The sequence below is a fragment of the Phasianus colchicus genome, chromosome 1, assembly GCF_987193195.1.
Source record: "Phasianus colchicus chromosome 1, bPhaCol1.hap1.1, whole genome shotgun sequence".
NCBI lineage: Eukaryota > Metazoa > Chordata > Aves > Galliformes > Phasianidae > Phasianus > Phasianus colchicus.
The window spans coordinates 59,030,858-59,057,723 of record NC_143436.1 but is presented as its reverse complement, the minus strand read 5'-3'; the positions used below and the strand labels follow the sequence as shown (position 1 = coordinate 59,057,723).

The following is a 26,866-nucleotide window of genomic DNA, read 5'->3' as shown; positions in this document are numbered from 1 at the left end:
TGGCTCAGGCACTGAAATATTGGCCCTTTTCAGCCTCTTCCCGTGTTCTGGATACCAGATAAGAGACTGCTTGGTTTTCTGGAACTGTTGATAGATTACAGGCAAAGAGCCTTCATGTTGTTTCTTTTTTTTTTTTTCTCTGCGTCCTGTTAGTTTTGTTTTATTTTGTATTCTGTTTTGCTTTATCTTGGTTTTAATGATCTATTTTTGCCTTTCATTGCTCATATTTCAACATATCCATGGCTGCTTGGGCTGAAGGAGGGAGACTACCTCCTGTCTTCTGGAAAGATACAGACATTTCTGAGCAAGGAGAGGCCACGTGCTGGAATTTGGGGTGGATGGGTACATGCAGAAACTTCTCCTTGGTTTGAGGTACTTTTTTTTTTTTTCTGATAGCCAGTCTATTTCAATCTTTTCAATGATAATGATGTGTGAAAGGAATGATTTTACTGTTTATTGAAGCAGTGAAACATAATTGCAAGGAGAGAGTAAAGGAAATAAATTTCTCTTATACTTTCCCTGTCGTTTTTATGCTCATAACACTTAGAATGCTATTGCTGAGAAAGGACACATATATATATGAAAAAAAAGCACACAAACAAAAACCAAAAAAGCCACAAGCAGAGCAGTGTCATGTTCTGAGAGGGTGAGAATAGTTGATACACAAAACAAATTGACAGACTGATTTCTTCATCCTGTAAGATGAAGTTAGCTATATATTCATAGGGCCATTTTGTAGTCTGACCCCAAACCAAAAGGTTGTGTTTATGTTTTCCCCTTTGGTTAGCCGTCACAAGCAAAGAATACAGCAGCCAGCTAACATCCAACAAACACTGACTTCCTCCTCAGGAAAAGCAGTAAGCCATTTTGTAGCTATACCAGCAGAAGTGGGCTTTTTAGCATAAATGTGGAGAGAAACTTGAACAACTGAATATTTTCACTGTTTTGATACATAAGCATATTTGGGGGTATACGGTGCACATAACCTGTTTAGTATTATGTCTGTAATTTGTTAATTAATGTACCTTCTACTGAAGGGTGGATTAATTTTGCTCAGCTCTAGATGTCTGTCAGGTATTCACTCAAGATTCTTTATATCTGCTGAACAAAAATTAGTACTTTTAGTGATCAGATGGCCCCAATTTGTTTAAATGTCTTTTTGATGCATTGTAAGAGTTTTCTTCTGTTAATAGCAGTTTTTGGTTATAGTTCAGCAGATCTTGTCAAATTCTATATAACTTCATGTTCAAAAATGCATGCATTCTAGTTAGTCTTTAAAAAGTACCTTAGAATATAAAACTCCATAATAGCCAGAAAGTAATGTCATTCTTTATCCATGTGCAAAATTTTTCCCCTTTCCCTCAGGCACAGGGAGGAATCTATAACATAGAAATCGCACTGTTTCTAGTCCAGTATTTTCATTGTGGGATTTTGTCAACGAGTGTCCATGGGATTATCTGTGTTTGATCATTAGAGAGGGAATTCATATCATTATCTACATCTTACAATCTGTTGGAATTGTAGGCCACCTCATCAGGTTGGAGGAAAAGAATTCAGTCGGTCCCGCCTTTTCCTGGTGTCAAGGAAAGAAAGGTCAATATCAGTAACATACGATTGACTTTAGCACGTTGAAGACACCTAGAAAATTAACAAGATTGAGCTTCATCACCTCTTGTTTTTGATTTCAAGTCTACACTGAATGAAAATCATCATCTGTGGCTGATTAGAATTCATGTCTGCCAGAAGATACTTCAAAGAGACTGTAACCTCTGCCTGGCTCAGATTGAGATAAGTGTTCATCTTAAAAATCCACTTCTCCTTTGCCAGTTCAGCAAAGACAAATGAGCACTGATGAGATTCAAAGTTTATTGATTAGGATAAGACCATGAGGAAATATTTCCTGGAATTTAGTATGAGTTGAAGATGTTTTTTGACGACCACTGCCTCACTACAGTCCATGAAAAGCACATGAAAATGGTGCAAAGAAAATTTTTACTCAGAGGACAGAAGCTGAGTTTTTGTTTCATTTTTGTTTCATTTTGCCATTACCAGTGACAGAAGTCCTGGTTACTTCAGTCAGGTGCGCATTTTTTTTAAGGAGTGTGAAATGTCAAGAAGATCCTTTTAAAAAGATAGGAAGTGTTATAAAGAGAAAAAATCAGTTCAGCAAGATTCAGTCTCTAGAAGTCAAGCTTACAGTGCATTTCTCATCATCAGTGGCATAACAGTAAATCTCACAACATTTCTAGGGCATATATGGCATATTGGAAGAGTGAGAATGCAAGTCAGCCTATTTGAGATCTTCTATATAGTGCTCAAGGGATTATATAAATTGCACAGTAAAAGACACTGTTTCTTTTATGTTACTGTACCTTGCTTTTGTTAGACACTGACTGATTGCAGAGTCAGTTCACTGTCCCTGAAGAACAAAGGATTTGGAAGAAAGAAGCAATATTCTGATTCTGGAATGTGATCTAATTTTATGTCTGTACATTTCAGAAATGTAAACAAACAAAGAGAGAAATTTGAAAAGAACAAGACAACCTCTTCACATAAGCTACTATTGTAGTTTGTTATTTCTGTGTTTTCACTTAAGGCAATTGCAAGGTAGTCAGACTAATCCTCAGAGAATAACTCTAATTCCTTTTTTACGGACCTCTTAACCTGGCATAGGATTAGTGTCACAATATCACACAAGCTTTTTGACATATGTGCATGTGTATACAATGTAGAGCATGAGTAAGAAGTAGATATTCCAGTATCCAATCTAGACTCTTTGAAATAATTCTATAGCTCTGTCACACCATGGTGGGTAATCCAGTGTATCCACTGTAACTCTTAAGTTAGAAGAGCTGTTGATTCCTTTAGCTCTCATTACAAGAGAAGGAAACTCTGGTTCTCTAGAGCAGAAGAGGCAGTAGTGAAGGAAAGAAGTCTGCCACTCACATTCATGAACCACTGGTTCCTATAAGAGCCACCTTGCAAGGTCTCTTCGGGGCCTACTGTTATTGCTGACTTGTCTCTGGTTTTATCCTCCTGAGATTTCCTTATGTAACCTGCAAAAAGGACAGAGGTAGGAGTATATGGCTACTTCTGCCAGGCAAACAAGTCCTATTTGATCAGCTGTAGGAAGAGGTAGTGTCATCCAAAGTGGAATCACAGGACAACCTCCTAACAGTTTTGAGATCATATCCTGGCAAAAGGTTCCAAGAAATAAAATTCTGGAAAAAGAACTCCTTTCCTTTTTCCCACTACTTTCCCCTCTTTGAAGGCCTGTGACTGTGCTGTTGTACCTTGTATTGGTTTCTCTTCTCTGTGTGCATTATATTACAGATTTTCACAGATACCTAGCTCAGGTAACCAGTTAGAGTGATTTACTGCTTACTATTTGCCATGTCCAAATAGCTGAGTCTATCCATTTTTAAACAATAACTATGTAACAGGAGAACTGCATGAATGCTACCTTAAACAAACACATCTCCCTAGACTTCATAAACCTTTTTTTTTCTTTTTTCTTTTTTTTCTTTTTTTCTTTTTTCTTTTTTTTTCTTTTTTCTTTTTTCTTTTTTTCTTTTTTCTTTTTTCTTTTTTTCTTTTCATAAAAGGAAGAATCACTAAAGGAGGAACATTTACATATACTACACTCTAAAAATCTCTGCCTTTGGAAGCTCAGGAAGTCAAAGGTATATGTGGATTACAAAAACAAGGAGATAAATTCATGGAAGAACAGTCCATCATTCTTTTCTTGTTCATTTTCTCTGCTCTACTCTCTGGTGGGAATGTAAGTCTTCACTCTGAGAAGACAAAGCACCTCCTTTTAGAGAACAGAAAATAAGCAACCAACTCTTGTACTAAAGGGCTCTCTATGCTCCACTGTCTGTGAAAGGATGCACAAACTTTCACTAAGCTGCAATAACATTACTTTAGAATTTCGATTTTGAATTGTATATAGTATATCTAAATGTAAACCCGAGCCCTTGAACAGTACCTTTGAAAGTAATGAGAAAAATCAGCAGTGAGGCAGTGCATGTCCTTTACTCCAGTTTTGTAATTCTTTGGAGTCCATTGTTCCTAAATGACCTATTTATCTGCACTGAGCTAGGAATGTATACAAGATGTGGCAAGGTGGTGGCCTGATGAGAATGCTGATCTCCAGTGCAGAATATTTTTTTTCCTTTGAACTAACAAGCATATTTTATCTGCCTGTCTCCGTGACTCATACAATGATTGTAAGTTATTTGCCTCCAGGAGCCAAGGCTACCAGCTCATCTGTTTTACTGCACTCTCTGGAAAGCTTTCTAATATGAACAGCACTGTTGACAAAGGTCCTGTTTCAGCATTCTACACTGGTTGAAGGGGGATATTTCACATTTAAAACTTGATTATTTGTATAAGTGCCTTGTAAAATCTTTTTGCTGTTGACTCCTCCACTGGCCCTCTTGCCTTTAGAAATGCTATCTCAGCAATGCTACCAATACACTTCCTTGTTTTCTTTTGTGGATGGTATGGACTCTGCAACACAGAGATCTACGTGCACTTCATAGAAGAGCAAAATGAGAAGGAAGCAGATCAGACAGAGGCTTCAAAATTCAATCATCACTTTATTTTTTTCCCCTCTCCTCTCCTCTCCTCTCCTCTCCTCTCCTCTCCTCTCCTCTCCTCTCCTCTCCTCTCCTCTCCTCTCCTCTCCTCTCCTCTCCTCTCCTCTCCTCTCCTCTCCTCTCCTCTCCTCTCCTCTCCTCTCCTCTCCTCTCCTCTCCTCTCCTCTCTCCTTTTCTAATACTTAGAGAAAAATGAAGAAAAATACAGAGGTAAGTCTTGTCTCTTAAGTTCTTCTGTTCTAGAAAATAGGCTTAATGGGCCTTAGAAGCTGTACTTGCATTTTTAGTGAATGATGTTTTCTCCTGAAATGAGTGTCTAGGCGACCCTTTGAGCAATTCAAATTCCACTTACTTTGATTTGTGCTACTTTGATTAAGTCTTTGCAGTATATGAAGATTTGTACTTAAAACTGTGAAAATGAACAAGATTTCTTTGTCTGTGAACCAGTCAGAAGATAGGTCACTATTACTACCTCATAGCCTTCCAAAACTGATGTGGCATGTTCTAAGTTAAATACAACAACCCATAGTGGAATGGGTAGAGAGGCTCTCCCAGATCATACTTTATCCTGCGGCTGCAGCTGAGGTATATCGCTTGCCAGGTGCATCCCTGACCTTCTGTACACTACTGAGAGCCCCTGACAGACTAGGTGAACTGTTCAAGCTAAAGTAAAGGGAGGTTAATCTTTCAGTAATGGACTCAAGGAGATCCTAAGTGATGACAAAACAATATTGATATAATATTTGTACCTGTAATTATTTTTCCAGGCAGCTCTTTAGCTTCCTACTCTCTTTCTGCAGTGGTAGAAATCTTACTCTTACATTAGCATTTTGATACACATGCACATTTCTAAAGCAGTGTGGGATACAATAATGTATACCGCTATGGGATCAATTGCTCCAGAACACCCCTATGTAAATGCAAGGAATTACAATAATGTTTGTTAACTCAGATTACTTCTGTGGTAAATCACCAGGGAATATTATGTTATGTTACAGCCCATAACCAAAATCTGTATTAAATAAAAGTTTGAAGTCTAGAGAAGTCTACTCTGCTTCTTTCAGTAAAATGTTAAAAGAATTGCATGAAGAAATTATTTTTAAGTCCACACAGTTACAGTCCACACAAAATTTTATAGACCAAGAAAGCCTAATATTTCATTACTGCTACACTTCTACTTAGTTTGTATTCCAGTAGAAATTTTAAGGAGAATGCTAAGCAATTTGTTGTAATGACACAAACAATACAAATTAACCTTAAATGAAGTGTTCTTTATCAGTTGCTAACAGCATCTGTTCATTCTTCATTTCAGAAATGATGTAGGTAAAGCATTTCACACGGTTAAGAAGCTTTTAGTATACATATGCAACATGTATAGGGAATAGAATAGTCATTCTAAATTAAAATAGAAGAAAAATGTAATACCCTTCAAAAATCTGACTTACTTACTCTTTTTACTCTATAAAGGATTTATTTTTTCTTTCAAACAGTTTTATACTCTACAGACTATGGAATTTTTAGACAAGAAATGAATGGAACCTTATAGCAACTACTACAAAGTGAATTATAAGGCCTAGGGCACCCACCACAAGAAAGATGCATTCTTTGAACGAGTCCAGAGGAGGGCCACTGAGATGATCAGAGGGCTGGAGCACCTCTCCTATGAGGTAAAGATTGAGGGAACTGGACTTGTTTAGCTTGGAGAAGAGAAGGCTCTGGGGAGACCTCATTGTAACTCTAGTACTTGAGCATATAAACAGGAGGCAGAATGACTGTTTTCAAGGGTGGATAGTGATACGACAAGGGGGAATGATTTTAAACTAAGACAGGGTGTGGTGACATGCTGGAACAGGTTGCCAAGAGAGGTTGTGGATGCCCCATCCCTGAAGGCACTCAAGGCCAAGGTGGATGTGACTCTGGGCAGCCTGGCCTAGTGGCTGGTGACCCTGAACATAGCAGGGGCATTAAAAATAGATGATCTTTGAGGTTCTTTTCAGCCCAAGCCATTCTATGATTCTATGATAATTCTATGATTCTAGAAACATGAATTAAATCTCTGAGCAGATCTCTGGTATCAGCCAGGTAAAAAGCTATGAAGCAGGATACAATGCCTGTAGATACATTCCCCCAAGTGGGTGGTTCTTTTCCACAGAGCAGACTTACCATTAAATTGCTACAATGGATGTTCCATTAAACATTTGCCTTCCCAGCTTCCCTAATTATCAAGAAGCTGTGAAGAATTCCCCCTCCACACTGAAGCCTAGGCTCAGTCAATTGCTTGGATGAGGATTGCGTTGCTTATGTCAGCCACTGCAACTGGCAGGGCAGAAACACCATCTCATTGGATGCATGCACATAACAAGGTTTAAGATGTGTAGAAGAGCACCAAGTTCTTCACGTGCTTGAGCAGCATGGAAAGCTTTTTTCTTGGATGGCATGCAATCATAGAAAATTATGACTGGGACGGACCTCCGTAAATCAAGTATTTTGTTCATCTGCCCCAAGGCAGGTTATATTATACTAGAGCAACACTGACAGACAGCTATCTGACTCTAATATATTATTAAAAGCTGATAACAGGGACACAACAGCTTCCCTAGGCAAATGATTCCTACGTTTTATTAAACGTTTAACAACATTTTTTCACCAATAAAGAAGCTTGAAGCTTTATCATCATTCTTCTTGTTGCAATTAAAGTTAAAATATAATTTCAGTTTCCCCTTATCAAGAAAACTTGAACTTAACTTTGCAGGGCATGGAAATGCCAGGAGGCTCAGATGGGTTCCTCAGTGGGTTTTTTTTCTTTTTGTGGAAGGAATTTTACCAGAAGAGGGTGGTTGCCCTTCTGAGTTACTGGCTTCAGTTATTTATTTGTAAATGCAATTCTTTTACTTCTAAGGCTTCCTTTGTAAAATATTGCAACTAAGTTGAAAAAAATTAAGTTCAAGTAGAAACCTACTACTTATGTTATCTTAGATGTTCAGCACCCTCGAACTAGAATATAGGCAAAACACATACTCTTTGCAAAGCTTTAGCTAAATAGCTGTCCTTTCTGCCTTTGAACGCAGCTTCTATAACCCTAGGTGCAGATATTGTGCTTATCAACTGGGTCAAATGATATCTGTCTTTCTGAGTGACTTTTAGGAAGAGCATTGGAGAATTGTGTTCTTGTTGCTTTATTGTCACTTTGTAGAGAGCAACCACCTGGAATGTGGCTTCCTCAGCCCCTGGACTTTCTGGAGGGGGATTAATTGACTCATTTGCATGAGATTATCCATGTAAGTAGTAGAACTGGGGAGAAAACCAAGGAGGTGTCTTGTCTAACTGCACAGTGAAGGCACATTTAGTACAGGCCCTGAAATTACTTACTGTATCTGATCCATTTGAATGAATGAATGGTTTTAAGTTACAGTCTTGCTTTGTATCTGCTTTTATACCATACATCTTCCATAACTCAATATAACTCACTATAGCAAGCCTATAATATTTGAATTTATAACAGTATAGCCCTATAAAATTTGCTTTTGTAAGAGATGGAAGACAGTAACAAATCACTAACAGGCAATCCCAGGAGATACCATGATCCCACCCACCCTCTGACTACAATGCCTCCTAGATGCAATAGGTGAAGAAATTATTTCCTTTAGGCTGTATTTCAAAAAGAGGAAGTACCAAAGCACATCTAAGATCAGTGCATTTTTTTTTCTCTTCAAATCTTCCTTTGTATATAAATAATTTTTTCATTTGAAAGTTGTCAATTCCTACACCATGGACAACAGGAGATGTAAAGAAGAGTTTTGAAATCAAACAAAAATGTTATCTTCTTCTACTGGTACGGCCAGTAAAGTAATTAACAAGTAATTAACAAGCTATTAGCAGTCAGTTGAAGTTGACTTGTAGTGACCATGGCCAACAGAAACTAAGGTAGGGAAGGCAGGAAAAAAAGAGAAACTGGAGGTTTGCAGTCATTGATGGAAAATAAATTGGTTGATTCTATTCCTTTACAATAAATTGTCAAGTAAGCGTATTTCATGCTCCCCAGCCAGCAGTGCTGACTGCAGGAAAACAATGATTTAGGGACTTCCCATTTTCCCTCACCAAAATCTTAATCTTCAGAAAAACATATTTTCTGCAAAAGTCAGAGAGAGAGAGGAACTGAGAAAACAGCTAGTTGGACACCCAGGCTGTTGGAAACTACCTGTGTGAAAATCTGCATACATGCACACTTCCTCACTTTTTATTGAACGTGTGAAAAAAGACTGGAAGCATACCACGGTCTTTTCATTTGTCTCCCAGCACAAAAGGATAAGGGAAGCTGCATCATCTTAATGCTGAAACTATTGATTAGATACAAGAACATCCACTTGAAAGAGTAAAGTTTTAGGATGTAACTTTAACTATAGTCAATCTAATGACATTTATTATTGCTGTTAAATTTAAATACAGCTCTTTAGAGAGTTCTAATGGGAGTTTAGGTCCTGAGGTAGGACCAAGCTAAAATGTCAAAATGGCATTTGCCATGATGCTTTACACCTGGAAGGCAAGGAAATGACCACTGTGAACATAAAATTAGTGAGAAAGGATGCATTTAATGGTATCAGAAAATAATGACAGAGCAAGTACAGAAGTATCCTGTATAATCCTGTACAAGCTTTCCATGGAAGTGCAGGAGTTGAGTGATTTTGTAAAGATTAATGGTGAGGGTACTGACTTGCTGTGACAGCTGTGTGGGGTGGATACCTGCCACACAAAACAAAACAGAAATTAGCATTTTCTTTAGAATTGCTGAACTAGCCACAAGTTCAGAGAAATGAAAAAGAGGAAAAACTATCTGAGTGTATTAAAAATCCCAGAGTTGTTATTTGGACTTTGGCATGCCTGCCTGTAGCTAAAAGGGACTTGAAACTGAAGAAAACTCTTAGTTATGGCACGCTATGTCTTAGTATGTTCAGATTGGTTGTTAAGTATATTTTCACCTTGGGGTTCATACTAATTTTGTTTGATTTACTACTCTTCCTACCAATCCTGCTAGACAGGAAAAAAAAAAGAAAAAAAAACAACACAAAACCTAATCCAGTACAAATTCAGTCCTTTTGTCTGTGTGCTCAGGCACATAACAGTTACCTACAGAGATAACAATGAGATGTGGACTATCTGAGCTCAGCATATGCTTAGGGAGAAGATAATCTGTCCTTATCAGTAATTCATAAGAGATGAAAAATGACTTGAAAAGATGGGAATCTTTTCTGCCCTTCAGATATAAAGGTACAAAACTTTTTTTTTTTTACTTTTCCTTTCACTATGCAATGAAGATATGGAGAAAGACAATAAAAATGCAATCTGGTAAATAATTCAAAATGCAAACATTTCCATTCTAAGAAATAAAATGTATGAAGTTTTAGGACCAAAAGAGAAAGCTGCAATAATACAATCTGATCCCTACTATCACTCTTTCCTGTAACAATTACTGTTGAGACAGAAGCAAGTGCATAGTTCTGAAAGCAACCTTGATTTGAATATTTCCAATTTACAGGGAATCCACTCCAATCAGAAGATAATTTGTGTCAATGATCAATCATTCTCACAGTTAAAATCAGTATGTTATCATCATCCTGAACCTGCTTGGATCCCAGGTATTATTATTACACCTCAAACCATAAAACTGAAGGTAGCTATTATGATCAAATTCTGATTTCCACGGAGAGATCTTAATATATGGCTTGGCATCAGGTTTGAAGGTATCTGCAAAGCCATTACAAAGATGTTGGCTGCTATTCATTATGTTGCTGACTAGAAGAGATAAATAAGTGAGTAGGCAGTTTCTGCAGGTCAGTATGAACCAAACTCTAACAGTGTTCCAAGAAAAAAGCAAAATGCTGGTAATTAACTAACAAATCAAACTGTCATTCCAGTTTAGCTTTATCAGAACAAAATAGCTGATGCTCTGAAGTTGTCTATACCTCTGGGTACCCACAGGAATGTCAGGTGCCTATGAGTCAGACTTAGGAACAGCTTCTGGGGTACAAAACTCCTTTTCTGAAGCAGGCTGGTTAGAAAATAGAACCTATCTTCATCAGCATGCTGGATAGCAGGGTTAAGGACTGAGCACTGCCAGAACCCAACTCAAGTAAGAGGTAGTAATGAAATAGCTCCTGTCCTGCTTTCAGAACCTCATGTTCTGAAACAACAACAAATTCAATTGCAAGATCTTGCACTTGGATCATGACAAGCTGGGAGATGTAAGGACACAGCTCTGCCAAAAAGGGTATGGGTGTACTGGTGGATGGTAGGTTGCACGTGAGACACTGCTGGCCATCCCTATTTTGAGGCAGTCAAGGATACTGTTGGCCTTCTAGGCTGCAAGTGTACACTGTTGACTCATGTCCAGCTTTTTGTTCACCAGAACTCCTAAGTTCTTCTCCATAGGGCTGCTTTCAATGAGTTCTTCTCCCAGTCTGTATTCATATCTGTGATTGTGGCAGTCAGGTGAAGTCCCTAGAGACTGAAAAAAGAGGAAACATCCCTCTCATTTACAAGAAAGGGAGGAAGGAGGACCCTGGGAACTACAGACCTAAGGCAGGGGGAACTTAATGATCTCTTCCAACCCAAACCATTCTATGGTTCTATGATTACCTTGACACAAGTGCAACCAACACCTTGCACTTGGTCTTGCTGAAACTCTCTAGGCTCTTATGGGCCCACTTTTCGAGCCTGTCCAAGTCTCTCTGGGTGGCATCCCTCCCTTCTATTGTGTCAGCCGCACCACTCAGCTTGGTGTCATCAACAAGCTTGCTGAGGGTGCACTGAATCCCACTATCTATGTCATTGATAAAGATGTTGCAGAATGCTGATCCCAAGTCGGACCCATGGAAACACCACTTGTGACTGGCCTCCACCTGAACATACAGCCATTGAAAACAACCCTCTGGCTATGACAATCCAACCTATTCTTTACCCACCAAATAGTCCAGCCTTCGAATCCATCTCTCTCCAATTTAGAGACAAGGATGTGGTGCTGGACCATGTCAAAGGCCTTGCACAAGTCCAGGTAGATGACATCAGTTGCCCTTCCTTTGTCCACCATCACTCCATCATACAAGGCCACTAGATTGGTCAGGTGTGATCTGCTTTTGCTGTCTCAGATCACCACCTCATTCCACGTGTGCCTTAAAATCTCTTCTAGGAGGATCTGCTCCATGATCTTCCCCGGCCCAGATGTGAAGCTTAACAGCCTGTAGCTCCCCAGACATTCCTTTCTCCCTTTCTTGAAAATGGGAGTGATGTTTCTCTTCTTCCAGTCACTAGGATCTTCACCTGACAGCCATGATTTTTCAAATATGACAGAGGATGGCTTGGCAATCACATCAGCTATTTCCTTCAGAACCATGGGACGCATGTCATCAGGCCCCAGAGACTTGTGTATACACTAAGCCTCATGAGGTGGAATCAGACTCGATCCCCTCTTACTCTGGGAGGGCTTTTGCTCCTCTGACTCCTGCTTAGAAGTTCAGGAATTCAGGGACATGAGAGGCATGGGACCTGCTGGAACATGTCCAAAGGGCTACAGAAATGATCCAAGGGATGGAACACCTACACTACAAAGACATACTGAGAGAGCTGGAGTTGTTCAGACCCTGTAGTCTTATATATAATTCTGATCAGGAAAAAGAAGTACTGGTTTCTGAAGACTAGTCTTCCTGTAGAATAAATACAAGCTTGACTTACAAACTGAGAGTTAATGGCATAGAATAAAACATACTGGATTTAAAACAGGGCTCAATTAGATGTACTCTTACCCCAGGAAATCACTTTCAGCTTAAATAACTGCAACACCAGTTCTGATTGCATTTATAATTGTATTCATTGCCCAGTATTAATGGTTCTTTAAATTCTAGAGCAAGATGCACATTAATGAATTTTTTCATTTATTATTCACTTATGAGAATTAGGTAATTAGGGAAACATACAGCCTTTCTCAAAATAAAAACAGATATACTTCTAATTGAGAAGCAATATTTCAAAACATTGAAAGTGCACTTAAAGATTCTTAGCATAAAAAGGGAAATGAAACCTCAATTTACTGTTATCTGTTATACAATAAATAAATAAGGAAAGATGTAGTGGGCCTGACTCATGAGATGCAGAGTAAATCAGAACTCATATGAATTTGGATATTGGAGTCTATTCAAGAGCATTCAAGGTTAGAGCTCTGGTCCTACCTAGCTATTTCACATGCTTGCCTGCTGTCCCAGAAGCACTGTTTTCCTTAGGTCTGGGTTTCCCTTCCTAAATGGGAAGTCCTTTCTGGTCTGGAAAGATCAGGCAGCAAGTCAAGTTCCTGCTGTGCAGCTGCTTGCCACTGTCAGTCTCTAGTGTTAGCAGCCAATGTCCTGGGCATCCCTTAGCATTTGTCTCAACAGATCTCCCCTATTCCCAGGGTCTTTCTCCAGCCGGGATGTTTGGACATTCAGCCTTCACTGCATGCACATAAATACGCACTGCCTGTTCAGAGGAGTTTTTGCCTACCACAGGGACTATTTGTTTAATGTTTTTGACTGGAAATATTGCTAACCTCAGAGATTTTCAGAAGTATCTAATGGCCCTGACTGCCTCTGAATTTTATACAGTAGAGACATTCTTCATCAGAAAGGACTGACTCAAAGAATCAATACTGGATAGCTTGAAACAAATAAAAAAATGAACAATGAAAATTACCTGGAACAGATTATATTTATTCAAGAGCTTAAAGATTATTATCTGAGGAACTGTCATGATGTGTGATTGTATAGCACAGCATCAATGAAGTGCTGGAGGAATGGAAGGTGGCAGTATGGCCCCAGCTTAAAATTCCCAACTCCCATAAAGATGTAGTGATAGAAAAAAAGAAAGGAATGAATACTAAATATGATATATGTATCAACATGACTTTTGCTCAGGAAAGTTATCCATCAGATGGACAAAATCAATGCCCAAGTGGTCCATCTGTCACCTGAAAAGGTGGCAACGACCCTCCATACAAAAAGCCTTTCAGATCTCTTAAGTTGGAAGGAAAGGTTCTCTCAAGGACTGATAAGTACTTAAAAAGTAGGAAAGAGTGCACTGAACTATGTGATCTATTTTCACAGTGGAAGGTAGTTGCTGTCATGGTCCTCCCAGGCTCTGAATACTAAGATCTAATGCTGCCTACAGTGCTGGATACAGTGAATTGCCACAGAACTGCATGATGCTGGTTGACCAAGTAATAGCCAGTGAAACTCAAGGAAAATATGTGGAAAGTAATGCACTTATGTAAAGAAAACAAAAGAAAAAAAAACTTGCATAAATGACAAGTTTTGAATTAGCTATTTCCATTTTCATTTCCCCCTCCTATCTAGGTTTCCCTGCTTTTCCCTCCCACCTTCATTAACTACAAGTGTCTGAACCCTCAGTCTGGCTCTGGTATCTGACTGATCATAGGGCAAGCCTGATCAACGCGCCAAATACAAAAGCACTTTCTCATTTTTATTTTTATTTTTCATTTCTGCTTTTAAGTGTGCTTTCTGCTATTTCAGTGAGTTTGCATGCTGCATGACTGGATGAGACCAGAAATGTACAGGCAAGGGTTTGTGAATCCAGGAGCTGGGGGTATTGAATCTCAGAGAAAGAGCAGGACCTTTATCTCTTGTCAGTAGCTAGCTGTTATCTTGGCCCAAGATATGTTACTATGAATCCATGAGCTAGTGCTCATTGCTAAATTTCTAAGCTGTCAGTTCTGGGTACCAGATCACCTAGATTAATTTTTATTCTGAACTGCACTGCCATTCTTACACTCAGTGAACCAGACTTTGAAAGCAGTATGGATAGTTACCTTCAAGCAGCACAGGTAATTCTGTGAACACCATCCCAGAACTTCAGCAGTCTTCACCCATTAGTTAATGATTCAGGTAATAGATTTTCAGCTCTTCTCCCTGTTTAACAGATCACAAAGAAAATTAACTATAGAAGTCTGTAATGATCTACATTTGTACATATTCTAGAATCTCATCATTTTTTCCTCACTTTGAAGAGGAATACATCAGTCTTTACTGTGTTCCTTCCTAAGCACAGAAGTGAGTACTTTACCCCCATAAGAACTGTTACAGCTGAACTCGTTCCTGCATTTTTGGAAATGAAATGATTTAACCATTATGGCAAAGTCCCATTTGCTAGATAACTTGTAAAAGTCTGATATGCTTTAGGGATTAATTATATGCTCTGAGTCATACTTTTATAAAGCTACCGCAAACTGGCATCTGAAGAGAACTCAGAGATGAATACATTCTAACTTTGGAAATCTTACAGCCTGCAAATGATTCTACCAGGAGACCCTTGATTAAAGTTATGTCTTTGCCATAACTTGATATGTCAAATCCAAGTGTGCAAGTATGGCGTACAACTCATCGAGAAGCTCCTCAGTTTGAAATTAAGACAAGGTCAACACATGTTGTTTGTAGAACTTTCTTAGTTCTAAAAATCCTGACAGAAAAAAAAAATGCATAAATTAAATATGAAACCTGTTTCAGTTATCAGCTTAGGTAATTTTGTGCTTAGAGGAGTGATTTTTGTATTTCTTTTTTAGAAAAAGCTTTGGAATAGCTTTAACTATACTGATTAACACACCAGGAGGGCATACGTATATGTTTGCTGAAATAGACTGCATAGCATTGGCCAAAACCAAAACAAGCTTTGTCACAATTGTCTTTCAATATCATAAGTGTACTTATAAGTGCAAATATAGCAAGGCCAATAAACATCAGCTGATTTTCTTGTTTTCTTGATTTGTCAGGGAAGTTGGGATACCAGCCTGTCTTAGACGCTAAGCTGCTGGTATCTAAATGAACATTACAAATCACTAGGGTAACCCTTAGAGAGAAATAACAGCCATATCCAGCTAACAGATTTGTTAAGCATTCTTCATCTTCATGATGTAAGTGGGGCTATGAAAGTGCCTTAGTATAAAAACTTACATTTAATGGGTTACATCATAATGGCAGAACTGTCATTAATGAGTATAAGAGCAAGCAAAAACTCTAATGTAAACCTCTAGTTCATTGTGAGAAAAATCACAATAATTACAACAATCACAATGGTTCAGTCTTCTTGTTTTCAAATATCCTTACCCAATAGAAACCCAGCTTTTGAAGCCACAGTGAATTGCTGCCCAAAAGTATGTAGGTTGCTCTGAAAGTAATGCCTCCTGTTTTTTTTCCCATGGAAACCACAACAGATATAAAAAGCACAATAACATTATTTGATAGAACAAATTCTCAGCTACAAAACACTATTGTTCACTGTAGTCACCACCATTAGCTATGCATTTTCATCAGTGATGAACAAAAGCCTGCATGCCATGCTCATAAAAATCTGCATGGCCCTCTAGAACATGGTATGTCTTTCACACTGTTGTTGCCACACCTGAAATGCACACCCACTGCCTCACGGTGCTCACACCCACTGCTGGGGCTCCAGAAACATTCAGCAAGTGTCAATGTATGTCAGTAGCTGCAATTTTTTTTTACATGGAAGAATTCAGTGATATATCTTTGCTTAACACACACTTCCATGTCAGACACCATTTTGTTGGACTGCTCCTCTGCTTCCATCTGTCACATGGGCCAACATAATAAAATAGGAATCATTACATTCAGAGCAGTCCTTGTAAAACATGTAATGCATGTAATGTATAAAAGTAACAAAACTTATTTTAACTGTTGATCTATTGTCTATTTATCTCAGACAATGTTCTCTTTCTCCAGCATATGTTTTCTTTCCTGTCTTCTGTTTCTTTTCAGTATGTAAGGTGTACTACAGAGGTTCAGATGTTAGGCTCAGTGGTTCCTCTGAAAGTCCATTTGGGCATTTAATTCTTCGTTCCAGAAGAGAGAATGTTGGATCAAGGCCTGACAGCTTCCCAAATTGTATAAACCATGTACAAAAATGACTTGTCAAAGTCCTAGAAAACAATTCATTTAGAAATGTGACATTAAGACAGTTAAATGATTTAATTATCAATTCACAATTAACTCCCAATTTAATGAGACTTTGCAAATTAAAAGTTTAAAGAAAAGCATCTGTATAATATGGCAGTTCAGCATATGGATGTCAGAGGAAGTGAAGCTATTTTGCATGTTTTGTAAAACCAAAACCAAAAGCAGATGTCTATGAAATGTGCATCTGAGTTGTTGACCTAAACAGAGCAGAAGCTGTTGGCCTGAGAGTGGGTAACCAGAAGCAAATGGGGGGATTCAGTGAACAGCTTCAGCTCTGATGCAGAGTAGGAGGGACTGGAGTGATCAGGCTGGAGATAGATCATAGCCTATTGATACTAAAATCATTGCTTCTTCCCTCCCAGAATCTTATGGGACATATAATAGTCTTTCTTCAGGTCTCTGGGAAAGAAGGTAAAATTCTCAGTTTGCTTTATAATGGTGTTGTTGTTGTAGTTGTGACAGCCAGAGAAAGTAAGACTTAGAGCAGAGCTCACATCCTTCACCAAACTGAATATAAAACATTTTCAAGCACAGAGTCAACTACAGGAACCTGATAGCTCATCTGATTTTTCCAAATACATCAGGAAGGCTGGTAAGATTTATTGCTCTCCCTACCAGTCTTGTTTTCCCAGAAGTACAATTCTGCAGTCACCGACCATAAGGAGTTACAGCACAATTCAATTATCTAAAGAGTGAGGCCAGGGGAAGTTTCTTTACCTCACATGCACAGCACAAGATGAAGAACTGCTGACGGACATGTTACACTTCCCTTCTTTGCAATGTATAAGGATCACATATTTTACAGTCTGAAAACTTCATTTCTCACTGGATTCAGTAGAAGTGATATAAGTTTGGCAAAAGGCATAATTTTACTTAGTGTACTAAATGAATAAGCAGACATAAATGTTGGAAGGAAGAAAAATCTTCCTAATCTTCCTAATCTAAACTAATCTTAAGAGAAATAAGAGACCCTAGTCATTCTAGAGCTCCACAGTTCCTCTTTCTGGGTGTTCATAGAATCATAGAATGGCCTGGGTTCAAAAGGACCTCAAAGATCATCTACTTTCAACCCCCCTGCTATATGCAGGGTCACCATTCACTAGACGAGGCTGCCCAGAGCCACATCCAGCCTGGCCTTGAATGCCTTCAGGGATGGGGCATCCACAGCCTCTTTGGGCAACCTGTTCCAGTGTGTCACCACCACCCAGTGTGTCACTTCCTCCTAATATCTAATGTAAATCTCCCTTGTCTTAGTTTAAAACCATTCCCCATTGTCGTATCACTATCCACCCATGTAAACAGTCGTCCTCCCTCCTGTTTATATGCTCCCTTCAAGTACTGGAAGGCCACAGTCTTCCTGGAGCCTCACTGTGTTGATAGAGCTGGTAGGGTGTTGGAAGAGCTATATCAGCTCGTCACATAGATATGATTCTTCTTCTCCTCTTTTCTCCAGACAGTGCCTTACTTCAAGTGCCATAATTCAAGAATACAATGATTAATACTAACAGCGTTCATCATAATTCTTCTATGGAATCACCCACACAAAATGTACCACATCGGCAGAATGTAACAACTTCTCATCAAGGCAGGGAGATTAATAACTGAGAATAGAAGGTAAGCCTAGGACACCAGGAACCCAGCAAGGAGAATAGAAGATTAAATGGGGGAAAAAAAGTCAAAACTGAATAATTAGTATAAGGAAAATCAAAGACATTTTGCCAGGTTTATTGCCTGCTGATCCTATTTCTTTCCAACAAATGTGAGAAGCTATTTGCTGTGTCAGTGTAGATGTTTCACACTCAAGAGTATATTCACTCTCTTTGATCACAGCTCTTTATCACTGAAATGCATGCTATGAAGTCGGCTTTGAAAACTGTCTTAAAATGCCCGCCCTAAACAAATGTGAGGTGATAAACTGAGTTGAATTCTCCTTTATGATTTATTCTCCTTCAGCCTTGATAATCTCTGAAGGAGATATCAGAGTTGCTAAAGTTACTTACTAATCTCAAGCATATTTAGAAAGCAGACTCTAAAGCTCGTCTTTCCAAAACAGCCCTAAACTCTTGAAATTGCTATCAAAAACCTGCAGAAAAACAGTCATCCATCCATTCTTAGCTCTTGTCACAGTAGCTCAGAAAGATATATAGTTGTGCGGACATGCTTTGAAAGAAAGCCAGATTTCAAAGAAGGCCATCTGCATGTGATGCTTGTTCTGTTTTCATGGGCTGAAATAATGCCTGCTTCTATTTTCTTAGTTGCTTTGTGTGTGCCTACGAGTGGCTTTTTATAGCACCTGCTTGAAACTGGAGTGGAAGAAAAGTTATCTTGAGAACAAGGTTGGAGTTATGCCAATTGGCATATTTGTGTCTTTTGCCCCAAAGGGCAAGATTCTTCATAATGTGACAATTGTCAGTAAATTATCATATTCTGCTTCTGTCTTATCTGCTGTCCTTACACGCTTCCTTCTCCTTTTTCCTCCGTACAAGACTAGTTTATCTTTCCAGTTTTCTCTGCATGTCTTGAGCTAAATTTGCCTCTAAAAATTCCTGAAGATAATTTATATGAAATGTTCAGTTGTACTTTTGAATATAGTTTTCAGTGCTGGCACAGAATATCTCCAAATCCCTGTGTTTTAAAGACTAAGGAGAGGTGGGAAAGTTATCAAAAATAATGGGAAAGCAATGCCACTCATCTATTTCAGGAAGCAGGAATTGCCACTTTAAGGGACAACTCACATTGTGTATTTGGTAAGAAAACAAGCCACAACTGCTTTACTGTGACTATGCAACTGCAAAGTTAGCCAAAGGCTGAATTATTATAATTTAGTTTCATGGAAACTTCCTTTGAGGCTCAGACCAGATCTCCTATGTCCTTTCTCTGAAACAAACAAACAATCACTTTAAGTTACTTGCAAAGGACAACAGCATCAGCCTCTCACAGACCTGGGAGAGGAGCACTGGCAGAGCTAGAAAGGTAATGTCTGCAGGTGAGCACTTCTGCTGGATTGCCACAGAGCCTGGCCAGGACCTGCATAACTTCAGGGATGGACAGCCTGAAGGAACAAGCTTCATGAAGTTGTACCAACAGGGCTGTTCTGCTCTTATTTAAGCAAAACTCTTATCTGAGGCAGACTGAAAGTTCCTCACAGAGAACTGTTTTACATATTTGAATGATACATCACTTAGTTATGTCAAAATTTCTCAGGACTGTAAAGCTGGTAGCTAGTCTAAATCTGTGAATCCACTGCAGTATTTTAGCTTCTTCCCAGTTATGAGCAGAGAAAAATTTATATAGATAAGACACATTAAAAGTGACGGTTTCTCTTACTGCGGCAGAAGAAACAGTTTTTCATCAAGATGGTTTGAGAAGTTTGTGACATTTTTTAGCTCTTGGACTACAGACCGTAGGGTTATACGACTTGCAATCCCAGGGCCTCTCTCTCTGACAAATGAAAAAAATATTGCTGTTCTGTCTTCTAGTCAATAGGGCAGGTTTTGGTCATTGAAGCAGTACATACCTTTGAGACAGCTGATGTTCTGCTGATTAGAGATTTTAGGAATCAAGGGAAAGACTTAAAAGCAAGTGGTATGTAATGGAAAACTAATGTATCCATCAAAGCATAGGGCTCAGTCATTATGGGAAAGGTCTCTGGACCTCATGCTGCACTGGTGATGGGGACTCTGACATATCTGTGTGGGACTGATGAAAGAGGAGTTGTGAGAGATAACAGACCAGTAGTGGCGGTGTATCAGCAGCAGTATGCTGCAGGAATGCACTCTTAGCAGGAGGTAGGCTCTTCTCCCTGCCCACCCTCTGCAGGAACAACTCCTTAAGTAAACTCTCTTGTTTATAGGTCTTGCTGAAAATGCTATCCTATGGAAGCAGATCTCTTGCGTTTCAGAACAAACACTGAGGACAATGAGACCTAAGCAAAGCCATTAGCATTCAGTGCTGAGCTGTGCCGATGCTCTGGAGAGCAGACGGTCATGCCCCTTTCTTATTGCTGATGACTAGTTTCCAGCAGGGATAGCACTGGTGATGGATTGCTCAGCGCCGCTGTCCCAGCTCCCACACCTTATCTCTGCAGTCAGTGCACAGCATCTCGGGCACAGCTCTGAAAGGTGACCAAGTGGTCAGAGCACTGCAAGATGGGGGAGGGCAGGTGGAAAAGAAAACAGCAGCAGACATGGAGAGCAAGCACGTGGATGCAAACATGTAGCTTTTGTTTCCAGCTACTTGCAGTGTCAAGTTGTTCTGGCAAGACCGAAATTACAGCTCAGTTATCACTGGATAAAAAAGAATTGGCACCAACACCCTGCAAGCACTTGTGTGAGGTAACAAAAGGTGAGATGGTGACAGATTTCAGTTGATAACTTGACTGGAGATAGGGAGTGTAAAACAGCAGAGCAAAGCCAGGCTGTGAGGTATGCACATGTCTGAGCCCTGCATGGGTGCTGGGCTGACGTTCCCTGGAGCTTTGTGGCTCTGTGTGCCTGCATTGCCACGTTTCTGTCCTCTGCTCATTCCCAAAAAAGCATCTATGCAAGAAAGAAATGCTTGTCCCTGGGGAACATAATCCAATGAAGGGCAGGCCTGAAAAAACAAAGAGAGAGGCGGGATGAAAGAGATAGGGAAATCAAAAGGCAATAATATAAAATAAAATAAAATATAACATAAAATAATAAAATAGATAAAATTAAATAAAAATAAAATTAAAAATCTTTATATAGTTCAGAATCTAAAGTATCTGTTCATCCAGAAACAAATTACATGTTTTTTTCTGCCTGTAGCCCTCACCAGGATGTATGATGCTATGGCTGGATACGCCCAAACAACACTGCAAAGCAGAGCAGGGCAGAAAGCCAGAATGAGCTGGTTTCCTTGGGAAACCAAACCACATTCCAGCCTCTTCTGCTGGGTCCCAGTTCCATCCTTTGGAGATCTCTTTACCTTTCCGTGGCTCAGTCTGATGTCTGAAGGTGGTCACCAACACACTTTCCTCAAGTGATTTGATTTGTCTAGTCAGGCTGTGAATGTCTATGAGCAGGGACATCCAATCTCTCATTTTGCACATGAATCATGCCTAGCAAGAGCTGGAGGCCCTCTATTTTCTGCTCTAAGTGCACATTTACTTGAGTATTCTGGTTTGCTTCAGTAGCAGCAGAGGGAAACCCAGCTGCGGCTCTGAAATGTTGTTGAGGCTGTGGTTCCTCTGTAGCTGTTTATTAGTATTGAAGGAGAGGAAAACACAGTTGGGGATTAATGGGCTTTTGTCTTCACAAGAATATAGCAGGGAAAGAAGGAAGAGGAACGAATAAGCGGATCAACAGTAGCTGAGGTGTACATGATGTTGAGAGCACCCTAGGACCTGCAGAAACGTAATGCTCCCAGAACAGACCTCTGACCCTGTTGCCCGGACTTCTTCACAGCACCTCAATAGATGCCTGTAATTCTTTTAATTATGGTACTATGGAGTGGAGATTATTAATATTATTCACAGATGAGTTTACAGATGAGGAAACTGAAGCACAAAGAGGAGAAATGTCTGGGCCAAAACTGTGAGTGTATTACTTGCAATGGTGGGAATATGGACACCCAGGTTTCCAGTCTGACACATTTATCTGCTCTAAAATGACTGTGTTCCACTGCAATTTGTATTCAGTTTTGATTGAGCACCATGGAACTGAGGGAACATGAGGAAGATGCAGCCTCATCCAGCTGCAGGAGTGCCCATCCTGCATCTGCTCTGTCACACAAAGGAAAGACTCCCGCTGCTCAGGATTGGGCACAAACAACCCAAATTCCCTTTTACTGACTTATCAGCAACAAAAACCTCAATATCATCAGTACTGCTAATCTTCCTGGAGAGGTAAGGTTTGAAGAGATAGGTAAAATTCTTTATACAATGAATTGAATGCACTGAAAAAGGAGAATAAGTAAAATCTTGAACATAGAACAAGAGGAAATGGTTTCAAAGTAAAAGAGGGGAGATTTAGATTGGGGAAAAGAAAAACAAAACAAAACAAAACAAAAGCTTGTCACAGTAAGAGTAGTGAAGCACTGGAATATGTTTCTGAGAGAGGTGGTGGATGCCCCATCCCTGGAGACACTCAAGGTCAGGCTGGAGGGGCTCTGAGCAACCTGATCTACCTGTGGTTGTCCCTGTTCATTGCAGGAGAGCTGGATGGGATGGCCTTTAAAGGTCCCTTCCAACTTGAAGGAATCTGTGATAGATGTTTTTGACCAGGTCAAAAGCAGACAGAGTCACAGCTTTTATATCAGCTGCGAAGGGACAGAGCACAATCCTGCTAAGAGCCATGAATTCAATCTGCAACAGCATTATAAAAGTAGGATTTTCCAGGCTTGCTGCAATCTCCCTGCAGAGTCACAGTGGGGAGGATGGAGGATGGAGGTGGGGGTTGCTTTATGAAAATTTCTGTCACCAGACTCTTGTTGCTGTTTATTCCTATTGCACTGATTGTTTGGTTTCACCTGCCTCTTATCTGCCATCTGTTCTGGCAGTAGATACTGGTGTATAAACAAGATCAGAGCTTTCAAAAAGTGTCCACAATTTTATTTATTTTTATTATTTTTCTGATATGCAAGCTGAAACATACAGATATATTTCTGACTTCTAGAGCAAGTCAGCTGTCCCAGAACTGGAATCAGGCTTTAATGTAACCTTCATAGGCACCATTACATCAATGTTCTATCATTTCCCAGAATGAAATGTACTTTTGAAGTTACATATATGTATTACATATATACATATAAATATATGCATTTTTTTTTATTATTATTTTTGTTTCTCTGCACCCACGGTATGCCAGGAAAAGGATGCAAAATGAATGGAGAATGCCATTGCCAGGACCCCAGTGCTTAAAGCCAAGATGCAAGAGGGATGTCAATTCTTAGGCAATGCCAATGGTACAAGTTAAAGTATCTCTTATGTGAAAGGACTTTGGGTAGCAGAAGGGATGTGTTGGGTACTGAAGAGGAAAATAAGTTGCTTGCCTATTCCAAAACCTCTTGACTTAAATCACAATTGTTTTTCTGTCTATAACGGATTCTGCAGACATGACAGGAATGAACAACCTGCTCCTTGTTCACTTCCCTGAAGGCATTTGTGCAAACAACTCACTTTAATGTTGTTTTGCTTATCAGCATGTAACCTTGGACTGGGGTGTTACATGCTGAGATCTCTCCCAAGGAGTGATGCTGTGATACTAATGTGTTAATGATGGTGCCCTGCCAGGGAGGTGTCGAATACATTTCTTCAGGAAAACAAAGGAAAAGGTAATTGCACAACACACAAAGGTTATTGTAATTTTCTTTAATGGCTGAATATTCCCCAAGGTTTTATTTAAACAGAAAGGCAATGGGCAAAGCCATTTGAAATGCATAGCGATATCAGTTCAGAATGGAAAATTAACTAACAATAGCTATAGGACAGTGAAGGTCGCCATAGGAAAACAAAGAAGAAAACCCCAAATCCAGATAATTATCATTTTGTTCCTAATTAACCCTTGTGTTCAGTTTCTGCCCAGTTTTCCAGCCCTAAGGCAGAATGCACTTGCAAGACGGATGCCAGTTAATCCAGTTTGAAGAGTCCCATTACTTTTGAAGCACAAGAACACTGCCTGAACTTGAAAATAAGTTGAAAACTACAACAAAATCTGTTGTTAGAGTTCTTATTTTTAGATCAAAGGAACGAGATATGTGACCGCAAAGGAAACTCCACCTGCACACTTCACTTCTAAAGCTGAGGACACTATTTTTCTCTTAAAGGACACCACTCCCCTATGTAAGATAATTTAGACAAGCTTTCAGAAAGTCAAGCTGACCTTTGCAAGCCTCTGCAAACTCTCAACTGAGTAATACTGAAACTTCAGAAGTTTAGAAGTTTTTGCTGATCTTTGTAATAGACAACTGGTAGAACTATGTTTTACTGTGCTTTTTAACAAACATTAACAGACTTTCCTTCAAATGGTACTAACTTGCCAAATCTCTGACTTGTTTTCTTGCACAGAAGACCTACCACAAAAAAAAAAAAAACCCTCCACCAAAGCTCTCTCCAGAAAGAGCAACAGGAAAATGTGACTCATAATTTACCCAATCTACATGTTAGGGAGGAACCAACAATCCTGCAGGAAAAGGGGAGAAAAAAGAGTTTACTTATTTCATTCAGCCCCTGACTTCATAACACTGAAATAAATCTTACATGTCACTGATGATCAAAGAGAACATCTTGAGCAGGACAAGAAGCAATTAATAATATGAGTTCGTTACAGGTATCCACTTATCCATCATTCCTCCCCAGAAAAAGAAAAAAAAAAAATCCTTTGCCATAGCTCAGAAACATATTTTACAGAGCAAAAGGAATGATAGGAAAATTAAATCCATGCATTGATTAAATCAAGCATTTCCATGCTTGAAGTTGCATTAAATCCACATCAAAAGAGCAAGCAATTGATCACATGTCACAGGACAGGACAGGATGGGGTTGCTACATTAGCACTGAGTTAGGTTGCTCCCTCTCCTGCAAGGAAGCAAAGCTGCATTTCAAACTAGTCATTTCTAATAAGAGACAAAACCTGTATTCATCTATAGGTCAGGTCTTCACTGTGATTCACTTTCTCAGTCTATAAGTGACAACGATGTGACTGGAGCTCTCCAGCAGTTCTGCACTACTCCCCAGCAACGATCCTTCCAAACACTGGATGTAAAGTACACAGCAAAGCTCCCTCTTCCTCATCCTCATCGTCACTGGGGAGAAAGCCAGTGTCACGAGCCATATAACCATGAGAAAAGCACACAACCTGTGACCAGAGAGGGCTACTGAAGAGATGTGATGTTCCTTTCCAAGAGGAGTGTGCTCCCCTTGCCTGAAATATTTATCAAGAAATGAAAGGTGCCCAAGGGAAAGCCTTTTCCAACACTAAGGCCTTTGTAAACAAGTGCTTAATGTAAAATCAAATAAATAAATAAAAAAAACAAAACACACAAACAAAATCATAAAATGAAACAAAAAAAATCCCCTAAACTAGATGATGTGACTGTGGTTCCATGACATACTACAGGACCTTCTGTTAGAAAACTGCCAGTTCCTTCTAGTGTTCCAGACTGATTATTTGAGACAAAACTACAAAATAACTCAATGGGAAACTGAATTCAAATTGCGTATAAATCCTTATTTTTCCCAACTTTGAGTGCTGTAACATTATTCTTTAACACTAAGAATGGGCAGATCGATTTGGAATCTCAGTGCTATGCCTTTTTGCTGAATCCAAGTGTTGTCTCCTGCCCACACTCAGTCTGCAGCCACTTTGATGATAACACTTAAATAATTCATTGTGCAGCTGCATGGATGTTTCACATGAACCATTTCGGAGCTGTCATCTAGAAACACACATTCCAACCCACTCATTTGCCACAGTCTTTGTGTCCAGGACATCCTGAGCCAACAGAGCTCCTCCCCAAAAAGTCTGGAGTTCTCATGGGCTCCCCAAAAAGTCAGGAGTTCTCATGGCTGCCTTCTTGTCCCTCCACAGTCAGTCACACAAGCACCAGTGTCTGGCCAGGAAGAGGAGCAGGACTTGAAAGCTCAGGACAGGAAAAAGAAAAGAATTGCTGGGACCCTACTTTAAGGTTTTGAGTTAGAAAGTTCTTTCTTCCATTTCAGTCTTTTGATGTATCCTGAGGCTCATAGACATGACTGTGAAATTGGGGGTAGTCAGGCTACAAGTCATTCACATGTTTAATATTCTAACTAATGACAATGGCTGCTCTCAGAGGGATCTTTCTCCACTCTTCAAAAAGCAAAGCTAAATAAAGCTGATTTGCTTTAAAATAGTTTTGTGGCCACAGTTGTCTGATTCTGCACTGCTTATTTCTAACAGTGGCTGAATTCAGAAATGATAAAATATGTACAAAATGAGCTACACTTATTTTGATCCAAGAATACCCGTAAATCAAAGTTAACTAAGCAACAGTACTTTCAGATAAAGATTAAAATCAAATTGTACTTTTGGGAACTTTATCCAAGTGAAATCTCCAAAACTAACAATTTTTTTTTTTTTTCACTGTCAGATATTCATGTATTAAACTAGAAACCTTACCTGCAGTAAAACTTTGTGAAATGATAACCTGAGATCCCCTTCCCTTCCCTTCCCTTCCCTTCCCTTCCCTTCCCTTCCCTTCCCTTCCCTTCCCTTCCCTTCCCTTCCCTTCCCTTCCCTTCCCTTCCCTTCCCTTCCC

General features: G+C 39.4%; 1 long non-coding RNA gene across 2 annotated transcripts; it reads left to right on the top strand.

The window, feature by feature from the left end:
- Nucleotides 1–4,739: 4,739 nt before the first annotated feature.
- On the top strand, nucleotides 4,740–26,790 carry LOC149919646 (uncharacterized). 2 transcript variants are annotated; one of them, XR_016468504.1, is made up of 4 exons: nucleotides 4,740–4,811; nucleotides 6,092–6,268; nucleotides 18,063–18,223; nucleotides 21,893–26,790. It is a non-coding gene; the product is annotated as an uncharacterized LOC149919646 (long non-coding RNA). The 2 variants fall into 2 exon arrangements; XR_016468503.1 differs by lacking the exon at nucleotides 21,893–26,790 and having other exon boundaries at nucleotides 18,063–18,501.
- The last annotated feature ends 76 nt before the right edge of the window (nucleotides 26,791–26,866 follow it).